The sequence below is a fragment of the Megascapheus bottae genome, chromosome 4 (genome assembly GCF_031878675.1).
Source record: "Megascapheus bottae isolate mThoBot1 chromosome 4, mThoBot2.hap1, whole genome shotgun sequence".
Lineage (NCBI taxonomy): Eukaryota > Metazoa > Chordata > Mammalia > Rodentia > Geomyidae > Megascapheus > Megascapheus bottae.
This window is the reverse complement of record NC_143512.1, coordinates 54,280,740-54,292,610: the sequence shown is the minus strand read 5'-3', so window position 1 is coordinate 54,292,610 and position 11,871 is coordinate 54,280,740.

Here is an 11,871-nt window from a genome sequence, read left to right as displayed (position 1 = left end):
GCAGGGGGGCGGAGCCGAGCGCTCCGGCCGCTGCCAAAAAGTGGAAGACGCAGCTCCACTCCGCCCGCTCCCGGCCCCTTTCGGGCCCCCTCTTGGCTGTCTCGCCTTCCTCCCGAATCCCCCGTGTACCGACCGACTCGCTGAGCCCGGGACGAAGGCCGGACTCTAAAACCCCACTCGGAGCCTCAGCTTGGAACTCGGCAAGTTAGAAGAGCGGAGAAGCAAACCCCGGCGCGCCCGGCCCGCCGCATCAGTCCCCCCACCCCATCCTTGGCATCTCGGGATTCCCCCCCCCCACAAAAAAAAATCCCCACCCCGCTCTCCGAGGTCCCAGCCAACTCCTAGAAACGCAATACCTAGTTCTGGAAGGGACCAGACCTCGGAGATCCAGCCTACCCCTGGGGTGGGGAGGCAGGAGCCCTGCCCCGAGCGAGCACAGGCCACCTAGAACCGGACACTCGTCGCCAAACCAAAGCTAAAGACAGCCCCCACCCCCACCCCCTTCCCGGCCCGCCGACTCCCGCCCTTTCCGAGGCCAAAGATTGGGCCCCTGGGTCTCGGGGATGCTGGGTCCTTCCAGCGTTCATCCTCCCTCCGCCCGCCAGCTCCCCTCGCTCCAGCCAGCCCTGGCCGAGGGGCTCCGCCAGCCCCGGGGGGGACCGCCGGGGCAGGGGCTCGCCCGGCCTCGCAGTCCAGTGCGGAGGCACGAGGGACTAGGAGCCCGCTCCCCGCCGAGAGGGAGTTGGGGATCGGATCTGCGCCTTCATCCCGGGGACGCCCGCACCTCGCGGGCTGCGGGGCGGGGAGTCGCGCTCTTCTCCCGCGAAGCCCGGCGGCCGCGGCGCAAACCCGCTGGCCTCCGGGCCCGGAGCAAAGTGGGGCGTGCAGCAACTCGGGGGCGCGGCCCGGGCCCGGCGGGCTGGGGACCCCGAGCACTCCTCCCGCAGAGAAGTGGCGCAGCCCGCCCCCCGCTTTGCAATCCGTCCGCGGAAGGGGGTGCTCGCCGGGTTTCCACCCACCCCGGCCCGGGGAGGAGGCGCCGGCGGCCCGCGTCACCTCCCGGGAACCCGGCACTGCGCCGGCCTCCAGGCCTGGGCTCGCCGCTGCCGGCCGCTGCCTCCGCCCGAACCCCGTCGCCCGACCCGGCCGGGGTCGGAGCCACCGCGGCCTAGTCCCGGAGGGAGACCGCTCCCGCGCCCGCTCCCGCCCCCCGGCCGGCCCCGCCGCCGCCCGTCGCCGCCCCGCGGCCCCCGCGCCGCCGCGCCGCCTCCCGTGGGGCCGCGGGAGGAGCCCCGGACCCACAAGGCTAACCCCGGGGGCTACAGAGGGAGGCCCGGCGCCGGCTGCCACCCGGCCGCTCCTGCCCGGTTTCCCTGCTCACCTCCGCCATATTGGTACCTTTAGGGCGAACGAGCAGCGCCGAGCCCAGTCCCCGGATGGGGCGCCTGAGCCAATCGCAGCCGCCGCCGCCGCCGCCACCGCGGTCCGCTCGGCACCCGCCCGGCGGCAGAGGCGGCTCGGCCCCTTATAGGGCAGGGCGGCCCGCGACGCCCCCCGGCGGCCCGCGCGCCCACCCCGCCCCGCGCCCCGCCGCGGCCCGCGCACGCCCGCCTCGCTCGCCGCGCTCGCCCCGCACTCGTCGGTCTCACTCCGCCGGGAGTGGAAGGAAAGTTCCTGCGGGATCGGAGGCCGGGGCGGGACGCACGGACTCGGGACAGACCCCTATCCAGCAGCCCGGGCCCAGGAGCGGGGATGGCCGCGGAGTGATCCGCAGACTCTCCCGCGCGCCGGGCGTGGGGGAGAGGGCGGGAGACTCGGAGGGAATCCCCTCGACGTGCTGTCCTAAGCGGGCAGAGCCGGCGATGGACGGACCGGATGGACGGAATGGAGGCAATCCTAGGGAGATGGGAGAAGGGGCTGATGGCTGGCGGGGGCCCGTCGGGAAAAAGGACCGCGAGCCGACGGAGGGCCCGGCGGGGACGGGGTGCAGACCCAAGTAGATATTTGCTTCATAGACTCCGGAATTCAGTGACAAGGCACAAGGTCCAACATGTCAGAGACATGCCGATGGACACAGTCAAGACGCACGCTGTACATGGACAAAGAACAATTAGACCGGTGCTTGATAGACCTGTTCAGGGATAAGACTGAGTATATCGAAGACCCTGAACGGAGCCTCAGAAACTTTCACCCACTCAGCCCCAACCTGCAAGTCCAGACATGTAAGATCATAAAAGGACAAGGCTTAACGCATGCACTCGATCCAATACAGGCTCCAGTGCCATTTGCATTTCCTTGGGGAGCCGGGTCTCACCTCTGATAGGTCTACATCCACACTGATCAAGTTTGAGCAAAGTACACAAAATATACACCAACAACTGGCCAAAGAGGGATAGATTGTGCAGGAAATTAAAGTCATTTGTAAGGCGTTGCTATGACAAATTTGAAAGGCACATGTTACCTTTAGGTGGGAGGCCAGCCAGACTTTTGTAAAATAAATAAATAAATAAACAGTCGGCTGGAAGGTACCTGGATGAGAGATTCAAACACAATCAAGAAAACATGGCAGGTCCCTACAGGGATTTGAAAGCTCAAACGCCAAGCTCTTCTCCCAGGTGTTTGCTGAAACATATAATATTAAGTGATGGAGATGTGGTTTATGCTATAATCACATAAGCTTAACTTTGCTTAACTAGAGTTAAAACTTTCCATACTTTTAATCCAAACATACAAGTTCTCTAATTCCTTTGCTCTTGGGGTGCACACTGATGATGAAGATGGAGGCTGGATGATGAGAGGAAGGAAAAGAGATCTTTCTGAAATTTTCTGACAGGATATCGCAAAATGAAGTTTATGTCACTGGTAAAAGTTATTTATTTATGGAAATTTTAGCGGAAAAGCACTTGAAACATTTCAAAATATCATAAAAACCATGGAAAATTACACTTTCCCTGCCGTGAAAGATATGTTGCAACCTTTTGTCCAGTCAAATGCCTCAGACATAGATGAACTTTGAAACCAGAGGTTTGGCATGCATTGTACAGGCTGTTCTCAAGGAGGTGTATGGAGTTTTCCAAATTTAAAAATGATTCGAGATGAAGTGATAGTGACCAACTTTAGAAATGAGGCAGTGAGCACACCCACCATGTAAACAGAACCACTGAACAAAACTATGAACTGCAAGACTGCTGTCTCAGTGAGCAGGGGTCCCCAGTCACCTGGAAAGTGTCCCCAACAGTCTACTTCATACTATACACCAGGAAAAGTGTTCTTTTTCTGGTAAGCTTGGCAAACTGACCACAAATGAGCCAATTACATTTTGCCAATTCTGAGAAATAGATTTGTCAATTCTGAGAAACAGAGTCGTGGCATGAGGACATCTCATGTGCCCCAATCATAGTATACAACTTAGGGGGAGTTCTATGCCCATGACATTAATAATAATTCATAATGTGACAAACTGGTCGTTTAAAGCACAGCAACTTTCCTCTCCTAATCACTAGAGGAAAAAACTTATGATGTAGTGTGCACTGTCTACTATATGTCGATGTATATTTCATTCTTTTCAATAATAAGACTTCGAAGAGTTACTATATATAACAAATCCTATTTTCCTCAGGGTCTTAAAATATAAATTTTTTTGCTATTATTATCATCCTGTCACTGCACAGCAAGTAGCATTATATAGGGGCAAAAAAGTCCTAAGTGGATATCAGGTACGGTGGGATCACCTTAAAATTTCTGGATTCCAAAATTATCCAAGTAATTTCCTGTGGGTGATAGATGAGAACAAGGAAAATTCAAACCTGATGTGGTAATTTCCTAAGAAGAACTATTTTTCAGTCATCTGAAATGCCTATAAATGTATGATTTAACATAGTTCATAGTAAGTACATACAGGAAAATAAGAAAATGCACATAAAGAGCTGGGAATGTGGCTTAGTGTAAGAGTGTTTGCCTAGTATGCATGAAGCCCTGTGTTCCATTCCTCAGTACTACATACAAAAGGCCAGAAGTGGCACTGTGACTCAAGTGGTAGAGCATTAGCTTTGAGCAAAAGAAGTTCAGGGACAGTCCCTGAGATCAAGCTCCAGGACTGGCCAAGAAGAAGGAGGAAGAGAAAGAGGAAGAAAAAGAGGCAGAGGTGGCAGTAGCACATACTAAAGAACAAAGAGCAGCTGGGAGTTTGGCCTAGTGGTAGAGTGCTTGCCTAGCACTCACCAAGACCGGGGTTCGAGTTCTTGGTACCACATATATAGAAAAAGCCAGAAGTGGTGCTGTGGCTCACATGGTAGAGTTCTGGCCTTGAGAAAGCCCAAGGACAGTGCTCAGGGCCTGAATTCCAGCCCCAGGACTGGCAAAAACAAAATAATAATAATAATAATAATAAAAGAACAATGAGACCAAGTTTCTAATGCCAGAGGAAAAGTAAAAACAAGCATATGTGGGTCTCCTGGAAAAAATTATATTAAGCAAAGCAAGTCAGTCCCAAAGAAATATAGGTTGCATGGTTTCCCTCATTTGTAATAACTAGAATATGTCTATGTTATTCTTAGCAAAGGATTACAATACCCCAATTACTAAGTTCATGGGACTATATATAATGAAGCATATAAAAATGAACTCCAGGCCGAGAGTTTGGCCTAGTGGTTAAAGTGCTTGCCTAGCGTGCATGAAGACCCGGGTTAGATTCCTCGGTACCACATACATAGAAAAAAAGCTGGAAGTGGTGCTGAGGCTCAAGTGGTAGAGCTCTAGCCTTGAGAAAAAAATCCAAGGACGGTGCTCAGGCCCTGAGCTCAAGCCCAGGACTGGCAAAAAAAAAAAAAAAATGAACTCCAAAAATTGGAAATATGAGGTTCTTATTATGTTCTATATGCAGCTATTTCTATTTCTTTCTTCCTGTTTTAATTTTCTGTACCCTTTGTCTTGTACATACATAAGTTTATCTGATCCGAAGAATGGAAAGGGAATCACAGAAACAGCAAGAAGACAAAGGATGCAAATAATGCAATAAAGATACTCAGTAGACACTATGTTAGAAATTCAATATAAGCTGGAGGAGGAGAGTAGGGAGTGGTAAGTGGGAGAAAATCAGGAAGGGGGTAACTGTTTTTAAAAAAACGTACTCATTACCTTATTTTCATAATTGTAACCCCCCATTCATCACCTTTACAATAATTTTATATATTTATCTATCTATTTATGTTATTGTAATGTAGAGAGGGGTCACAGTTACATTCACCAGATTTGTAGGTGCATTACTTCTCACACATTGATAACCCTGATCGTGTTTTTGTTCCCATTTCCTTCCCTCTCTTTACAATACTTTTTAAAAGAATGTGGGTAAAATAAATATGTGGGTCTTGGGCATAATATAAAACATAAGAGTTAAAGGTTGAATTTATCTTACCCCTCTTGGCAACCAAGTTTTAAAAAAATAAAATAAAATCAGTTGCTTGATTCTCTTTGTCCTTGAAGTGAGGTATACCAATTCTTCACTAGAAATAAAGTCTTGGGCATGCCTAAAGAAATGTCTTGCATGCAATAAGCCAAGCTCAAAGACACAAATGGCTCATGGTTTCTCTCATGTGAGGAAGTTAGGTTTAAAATACATGGGGACATGATAAATTATACAGGACTGTAGGCATTCACACACAGACCAAAGGAAAATGAGTCTTAGAAGAGGAATACAAAGACATCATGTCTATGTGCATCTTTTTTTTTTTTTTGCCAGTCCTGGGCTTGAGCTCAGGGCCTGAGCACTGTCCTTGGACTTTCTCAAGGCTAGAACTCTACCACTTGAGCCTCAGTACCACTTCTGGCTTTTTCTATATATGTGGTACCAAGGAATTGAACCCGGGTCTTCGTGCACGCTAGGCAAGCACTTTAACCACTAGGCCAAACTCCCGGCCCCATATGTGCATCTTATCATATAAAATAATATTCATTGAAATGAAAAAAGAAAACAAAAGAGGCATATAAGCCCCTGTGTGAAAAATAAAATTCGCAGCTTGATCAGAAAAAAAAAGAAAACAAATGCCTTGTTTGTTTTATTACAGTAACAGTACTGTATGATATAATTTCATCATCTACGATCTCTGCAAATGTAGTAGCAAGTTTTACCTCATAGTTTCTTTGACGATTCATGAAAGTTGGGGACACAGTAAGAATATGTAACCTACTAAAAACAATTTGTTTGTGGGTGGAGATGGGAGTGAAAAACCAGGAAAGAGCAAGGGTGACACTGTCCAAAAAGAAATGTACTCTCTACCTGACTTATGTAACTTCTCCACACCACCTTTCTAATAACAGTAAAAAAATTAAGAACTACAAAAACAAGCAGTTTGCTTTGTTTTCTTGTTTGTTTCTGTTGATAGAAGTTCCAAATGTGTAGTTCAGGATAGCCTGAAATACACAGGCATGAACTAGCACACAAGTCTCTGAAAGCAGGTTTTTTGTTTGTTTGTTTTGTTTTGTTTTGTTACCAGTCCTGGGCTTGAGCTTAGGGCTTGAGCACTATCCTTGGACTTTCTCAAGGCTAGAGCTCTACCATTTGAGCCTCAGCTCCACTTCCAGCTTTTTTCTATGTATGTGGTACCGAGGAATCGAATCTAGGTCTTCGTGCATGGGAGGCAAGCACTCTACCACTAGGCCAAACTCCTGGCCTCCCTGAAAGCAGTTTTTAATCAAGCCAACAATACAAATGTTTAGCTATCTACAGATTTCCTCTAACAAAGCACCATTCAAAGTTAATGTCTTAATCTGGAATGCCTATGTTGGAAATAATAAAGAAGTAAAATAAGTCAGTATAGACAAGAAAGAGTAAGAGTAAATGCAGAAACCATAAGCCCTGCCCAGCAGAAGGCCCTTGACTTAGGAAAATATGGCACTGGTGCTTCTAGATAATACAGTTTTCCAAAACAGATGGAAAGGTAAAGTGTTAAATGAACATTCTAGACTTTTTTTCAACTGTCAATCAATAAAAGAAGGACCAGGAGGAGGAGGAGGAGAAGGAGGAGAAGGACAAAGAAGAAAGTCTGAGTAGCCAGACTCAGCTATTTAGGAGTCTGATGTAGGAGAATCACTTGTCACAAGTTCAATGCCAATCTAGGAAAAATAACAAAGCTCTATCTCAAAGAAATAAATAACACTAATTAAAAAAAAATAAAACAATAGCCAGGTGAGGTGGCTCATGCCTGTAATCCTAGCTACTCAGGAGGCTGAGATCTGAGGATCAAGGTTCAAAGCTAGCCCCAGCACAAAAGGACCTGAGACTCTTTACTCCAATTAACCTCTAGAAAACAGGAAGTGGGGCTTGGCTGAAGGGTAAGGCAGTCGCCTTGAGCTGAAGAGCTCAGGTATAGCACCCAGGCCCATTTCAAGCCCCATGAGCCACAAAAATAAATAAATAAATAATATAAAACAAGGAAGTGACACTGTGGCTCAAGTGGCAGAGCAATAGCCTTGAGCTGAAAGGTTCAGGGACAGTGCCCAGGCCCAGAGTTCAAGCCCCACAACCGACAATAAATAAATAAATAAACACAGTTTAGATCATTACTTTTACAATAAGCTGTTAGTATAATTATTAAATTTGTAATTGACCAAAATGCATGTATTATAAATTTTGATTAAAGCTTATTTTAAAGTTATATTGGAAATCAATCTTTTGATATAATAAAGAGAACCTTTGAGAAAATTAATGAACCTGTGGGCGAATAGTAATGTGAGAATTAAAGTTTAATACCAATTTGATTCTCTTTTTCTTTCCTCGATGTAAGAGCACAAGAGTCTTAATTGCAAGCTCAAGCCTAGACTCATAACTGACACCGACACAGTGGGTCTGAGCTGAGAGTCCTGACTTCTTATTGTGCAGGGTTTTTATAGGGTTCTGGGAACTTTCCAAGCATAGTCACAAGTTTGAGCAAATCATAACAAACCGCAGAAAAATCAAAGAACAATACTCAAAGTTGATTTGTGCAGCTAAGTGGCAGGCAGGTATTTGGCAGGAAATGATTGGTTAGCCCAAAGGATTGACATTTTATGAACTGATTGGCTCGTGGTTAGGGGATATGTGCTGAACTGCAGGATAGCACATCGATTATCTTATCCTGGAACCACTTTGATTCTTTTTATTGTTGGTCTGAGACCAAGGCTTGAACATGGTTCTTGATGATTTTGCTCTATGTCTAGAATTCTACCATCTGAGCCATGCCTCCAACTCAATTCTATTCTTATACAGAAGTCAGTGGCTAGAACCCATATTCATGAAGTAAAATAGAAGCATTTTGTTATTAAACACCACTCAGTTCTTTGACTTCTTTATAATCTATCATTATGTGATCTTCTATCAAAGAGTATTATTTGTGTGTCTTCCAGTCCTAGGGCGTGAACTTAGGGTCTGTGTGCTGTCCCTGAGCTTTTTTTGGCTCAAAGCTGGTACTCTACCAGCCACAGCTCTGCTTCTGACTTTTTTGGTGGTTAATTGGAGATGAGAATCACATAGACTTTCCTGCCTGTGCTGGCTTCGAACCACAATCCACAGATCTCAGCCTTCTGAGTAGCTAGGATTACAAATATGAACCACTGGCACCCAACTTTCATATACGGAGTTTTACTTGTGGCTTTTACTTAGTATTCATAGGAATATGAAATCTACCTGGAAATAGCATCTCATGACTGTAATCCCAGCTACTAAAGAGGGCCTGCAGCCTGCTCTCCACCATCTGCACAGCTGGATGGTAGAAAGAAGCAATGTGAATTCTGTAGGAGGGAAGCTTTGATGACTGGAAAAGCAGGACTGCAGGCTACTTTGGTTAACCAACTTGGATGGGTGAGTTTGACATTGTTTCTCCACACCGTCCATGCTGGGGTGTCCAGCACAGTGAAGTGTATGTGCCCGGTGAATGAGCTGCTGCTGCAGCTGCTGCCTGTGGCTTTGTCATGAAGCAGTGACCACCACGGCTATGCACCACTCTGCATTGCTTCCTCTTCCTTTTTCTGAACTTCCCCTTTTCCCCTCACTCCCACTGCCATGGCTTTGTAGTTCCCAGACCCAACATCATCACTTAATCCTTGCCTCAGGCTCTCCTTTCCAGGGAACCCCAGGCTTGAATACTGACATACCAGCTGGAAAATGAAACTGGAAAGGTAATAACTCTGCTAATTAAACACAAATATGAGCCAGAAGTCTTGAGGCCCATTCTAAGGTGAACAGCAGTGACAGACTCATGCATGGTAAATGTTGAGTTCAGAAGAATGACTATCATGCTACCAGATATAGGATGCCAAAGTATATCCACCAGTTCCCACAGGAAACCATTCTAGAAATTACAACAATAACATCAACAACCCTGAAATCTATTTCTTGGTGACATAGAGCATGAAAAACCTGAGGTGCTAAACAGAGGATTATGAAGCAATTCAGATATTTGTAAAAGTAAAAAGCTGCTACTACTACTAAGCTGGAGGGAGCAAAGGAGAAAAGAAGTGTTAGCTGAGCCATTGGGGGAAGATGGGACCACAGGGTGCCGGACTGGGAGGCAATGAGATGGAGTTGTGCCAAAAATTCAATGACACTAAATGACGGAGCGACATAGTCCAACCTGAATTTCCCCTCTCTTATTTTCTTTTTTTTCTTTTTTTTTTAAATGTATGTTTTATTTTATTTATTTATTTATTTATTGCCAGTCCTGGGCTTAAAGCACTGTCCTTGGACTTTCTCAAGGCTAGAGCTCTACCACTTGAGCCTCAGCACCACTTCTGGCTTTTTTCTATGTATGTGGTACCGAGGAATCGAACCCGGGTCTTCATGCATGCTAGGCAAGCACTTTAACCACTAGGCCAAACTCCCAGCCCCCTCTCTTATTTTCTTCTGATGCCTACAACTGACTGCACCTTGAAAGAAGCTACCTGATTAGGACTCGTGGTAATGCAGCTTGCAATTTTGGCACCTCTGTATTTCAGAGCAATTCAGGGAAGGCTGGACAATGGGATTAATGGCAGGTACTGAGGATAGGTACCGAAGAGCAGGAAAAAAACCAACGGTGGGGTTGGGAGTTTGGCCTAGTGGTAGAGTGCTTGCCTAGCATGCACGAAGACCCGGGTTTGATTCCTCGGTACCACATACATAGAAAAAAGCCAGAAGTGGTGTTGAGGCTCAAGTGATAGAGTGCTAGCCTTGAGAAAGTCCAAGGACAGTGCTCAGGCCCTGAGCCTAAGCCCAGGACTGGCAAAAAAAAAAACCAAAAAACAAAAAACAAAAAACCAACGTGGTTAATACCAGAGAGATGACATTAGGAGGCAAAATATAAAATTCAGTTGTAGCTTAGTGGGCACAGGAATAAAAAAACCCAACAACTTGAGTTTAAACAGATAATTTCACCCTGGATAGGTCATTTAATTTATCAGAACCTAAGTTTCTTCTTCTCAATCAATATTTTAAAGATTCTATGGGTTCCATAAAACTAGAATGAGAACTACCGTATGATCCAGCAATATTACTTTTGGGGGGCATATATCTGAAAGAAAGTAAGTCAGAATACACTACAGACATTTACACACTTGTATTTATTGCATCACTATTCACAATAGTGAATTTATGGAAGCCAGCTGGATGCTCTATAACTGATGAATAAAGAAAATATGATATACAGATATAATGTAATATTATTCACTCACTCATAAAGAATAATGAATTCACCACACTTCCAGGAAAATAAGTGGATCTGGAACTTATCGTGTTAAGTGAACTAGGTTCCGAAGGACAAAGGCCACATGTTCTATCTCATATGCAGAATCTAGTCCTAAAAGATATACATACATATATACTTACATACATATGTATAGGAGGGAGTGGTAAAAGAGAATGTTGAAATGTGAATAATAAAGAAACTCAGGGAGGGAAAAGGATGTAGAAGGATAGTGCATCAAAGGGGTTAAGCTGACTAAGGTAATATATATATATGTATATATACATATATATACATATATATATGAAACACCATGATGAAATTCCTTTGTATAATTAATATGCACAAAAAGTAAGTGACAGGAATGCACATCAGGCTCTGTTAGTGGATGAGTGGAGGACCAGCAAGAGGGTGAAGGAAGGTGAAGATAGTTGAAATACTTTACATGCTTGAAAACATAACCATGAACCTGTTAAAGTTGTTCTAACAGTGGAGTACTTAGGTAAATGAAGTGTGATAGAAGGGGTAAATTTGATCAGGGGACATTGCATGTATGCATGGAAATGTCACAATGAAACTCCATAGTACAACCAATCTGTGCTGATTAAAAATGTTAAAAATAGTATATGAGCTCAATTGTTTAAATTGCTTAACATCTTAACAGATATGCAATAAATGATCAATAAAAATTGCAGCAAGATGGAAAGCCAATAGCCAGCGGTCTTACTCTGAATTTTCAAAAAGCAAAGATTCAATAGATTGAAAGGTGATGGCACTGCATCTAACTGTGAGTTAGAGATGTGAAGAAGCTAACAGAAAGTGCATTAATAAATGGTTCAACCCTGTCGAAGACCCTCTTAGACGTGGTGTGTAATACTTTAGAATTGCCAGCTACTTCCAGATGGTGAAGAGGCTAGTGTTACCCTCCAATTCTCATCCCTGTTGAAGGTCACGCCTGTCATTCCCTCTTTCGCTGTTCCTATTGTGAAAGCTGAACTCATTATCTCAGGCAGGAAGCTGCTGGAACCCAGTGCACACAAGGCCTCGTGCAGAGGATTCCAGGGTAGACTGAGGCATATAACTCTACCATTGGGCAGCATCTGCTGTTGAGGCACTAATAAAAAGGATCTGGAAACCACCCTAGACCACGACACAGTCTTAAAACAGCATCATTACCTTT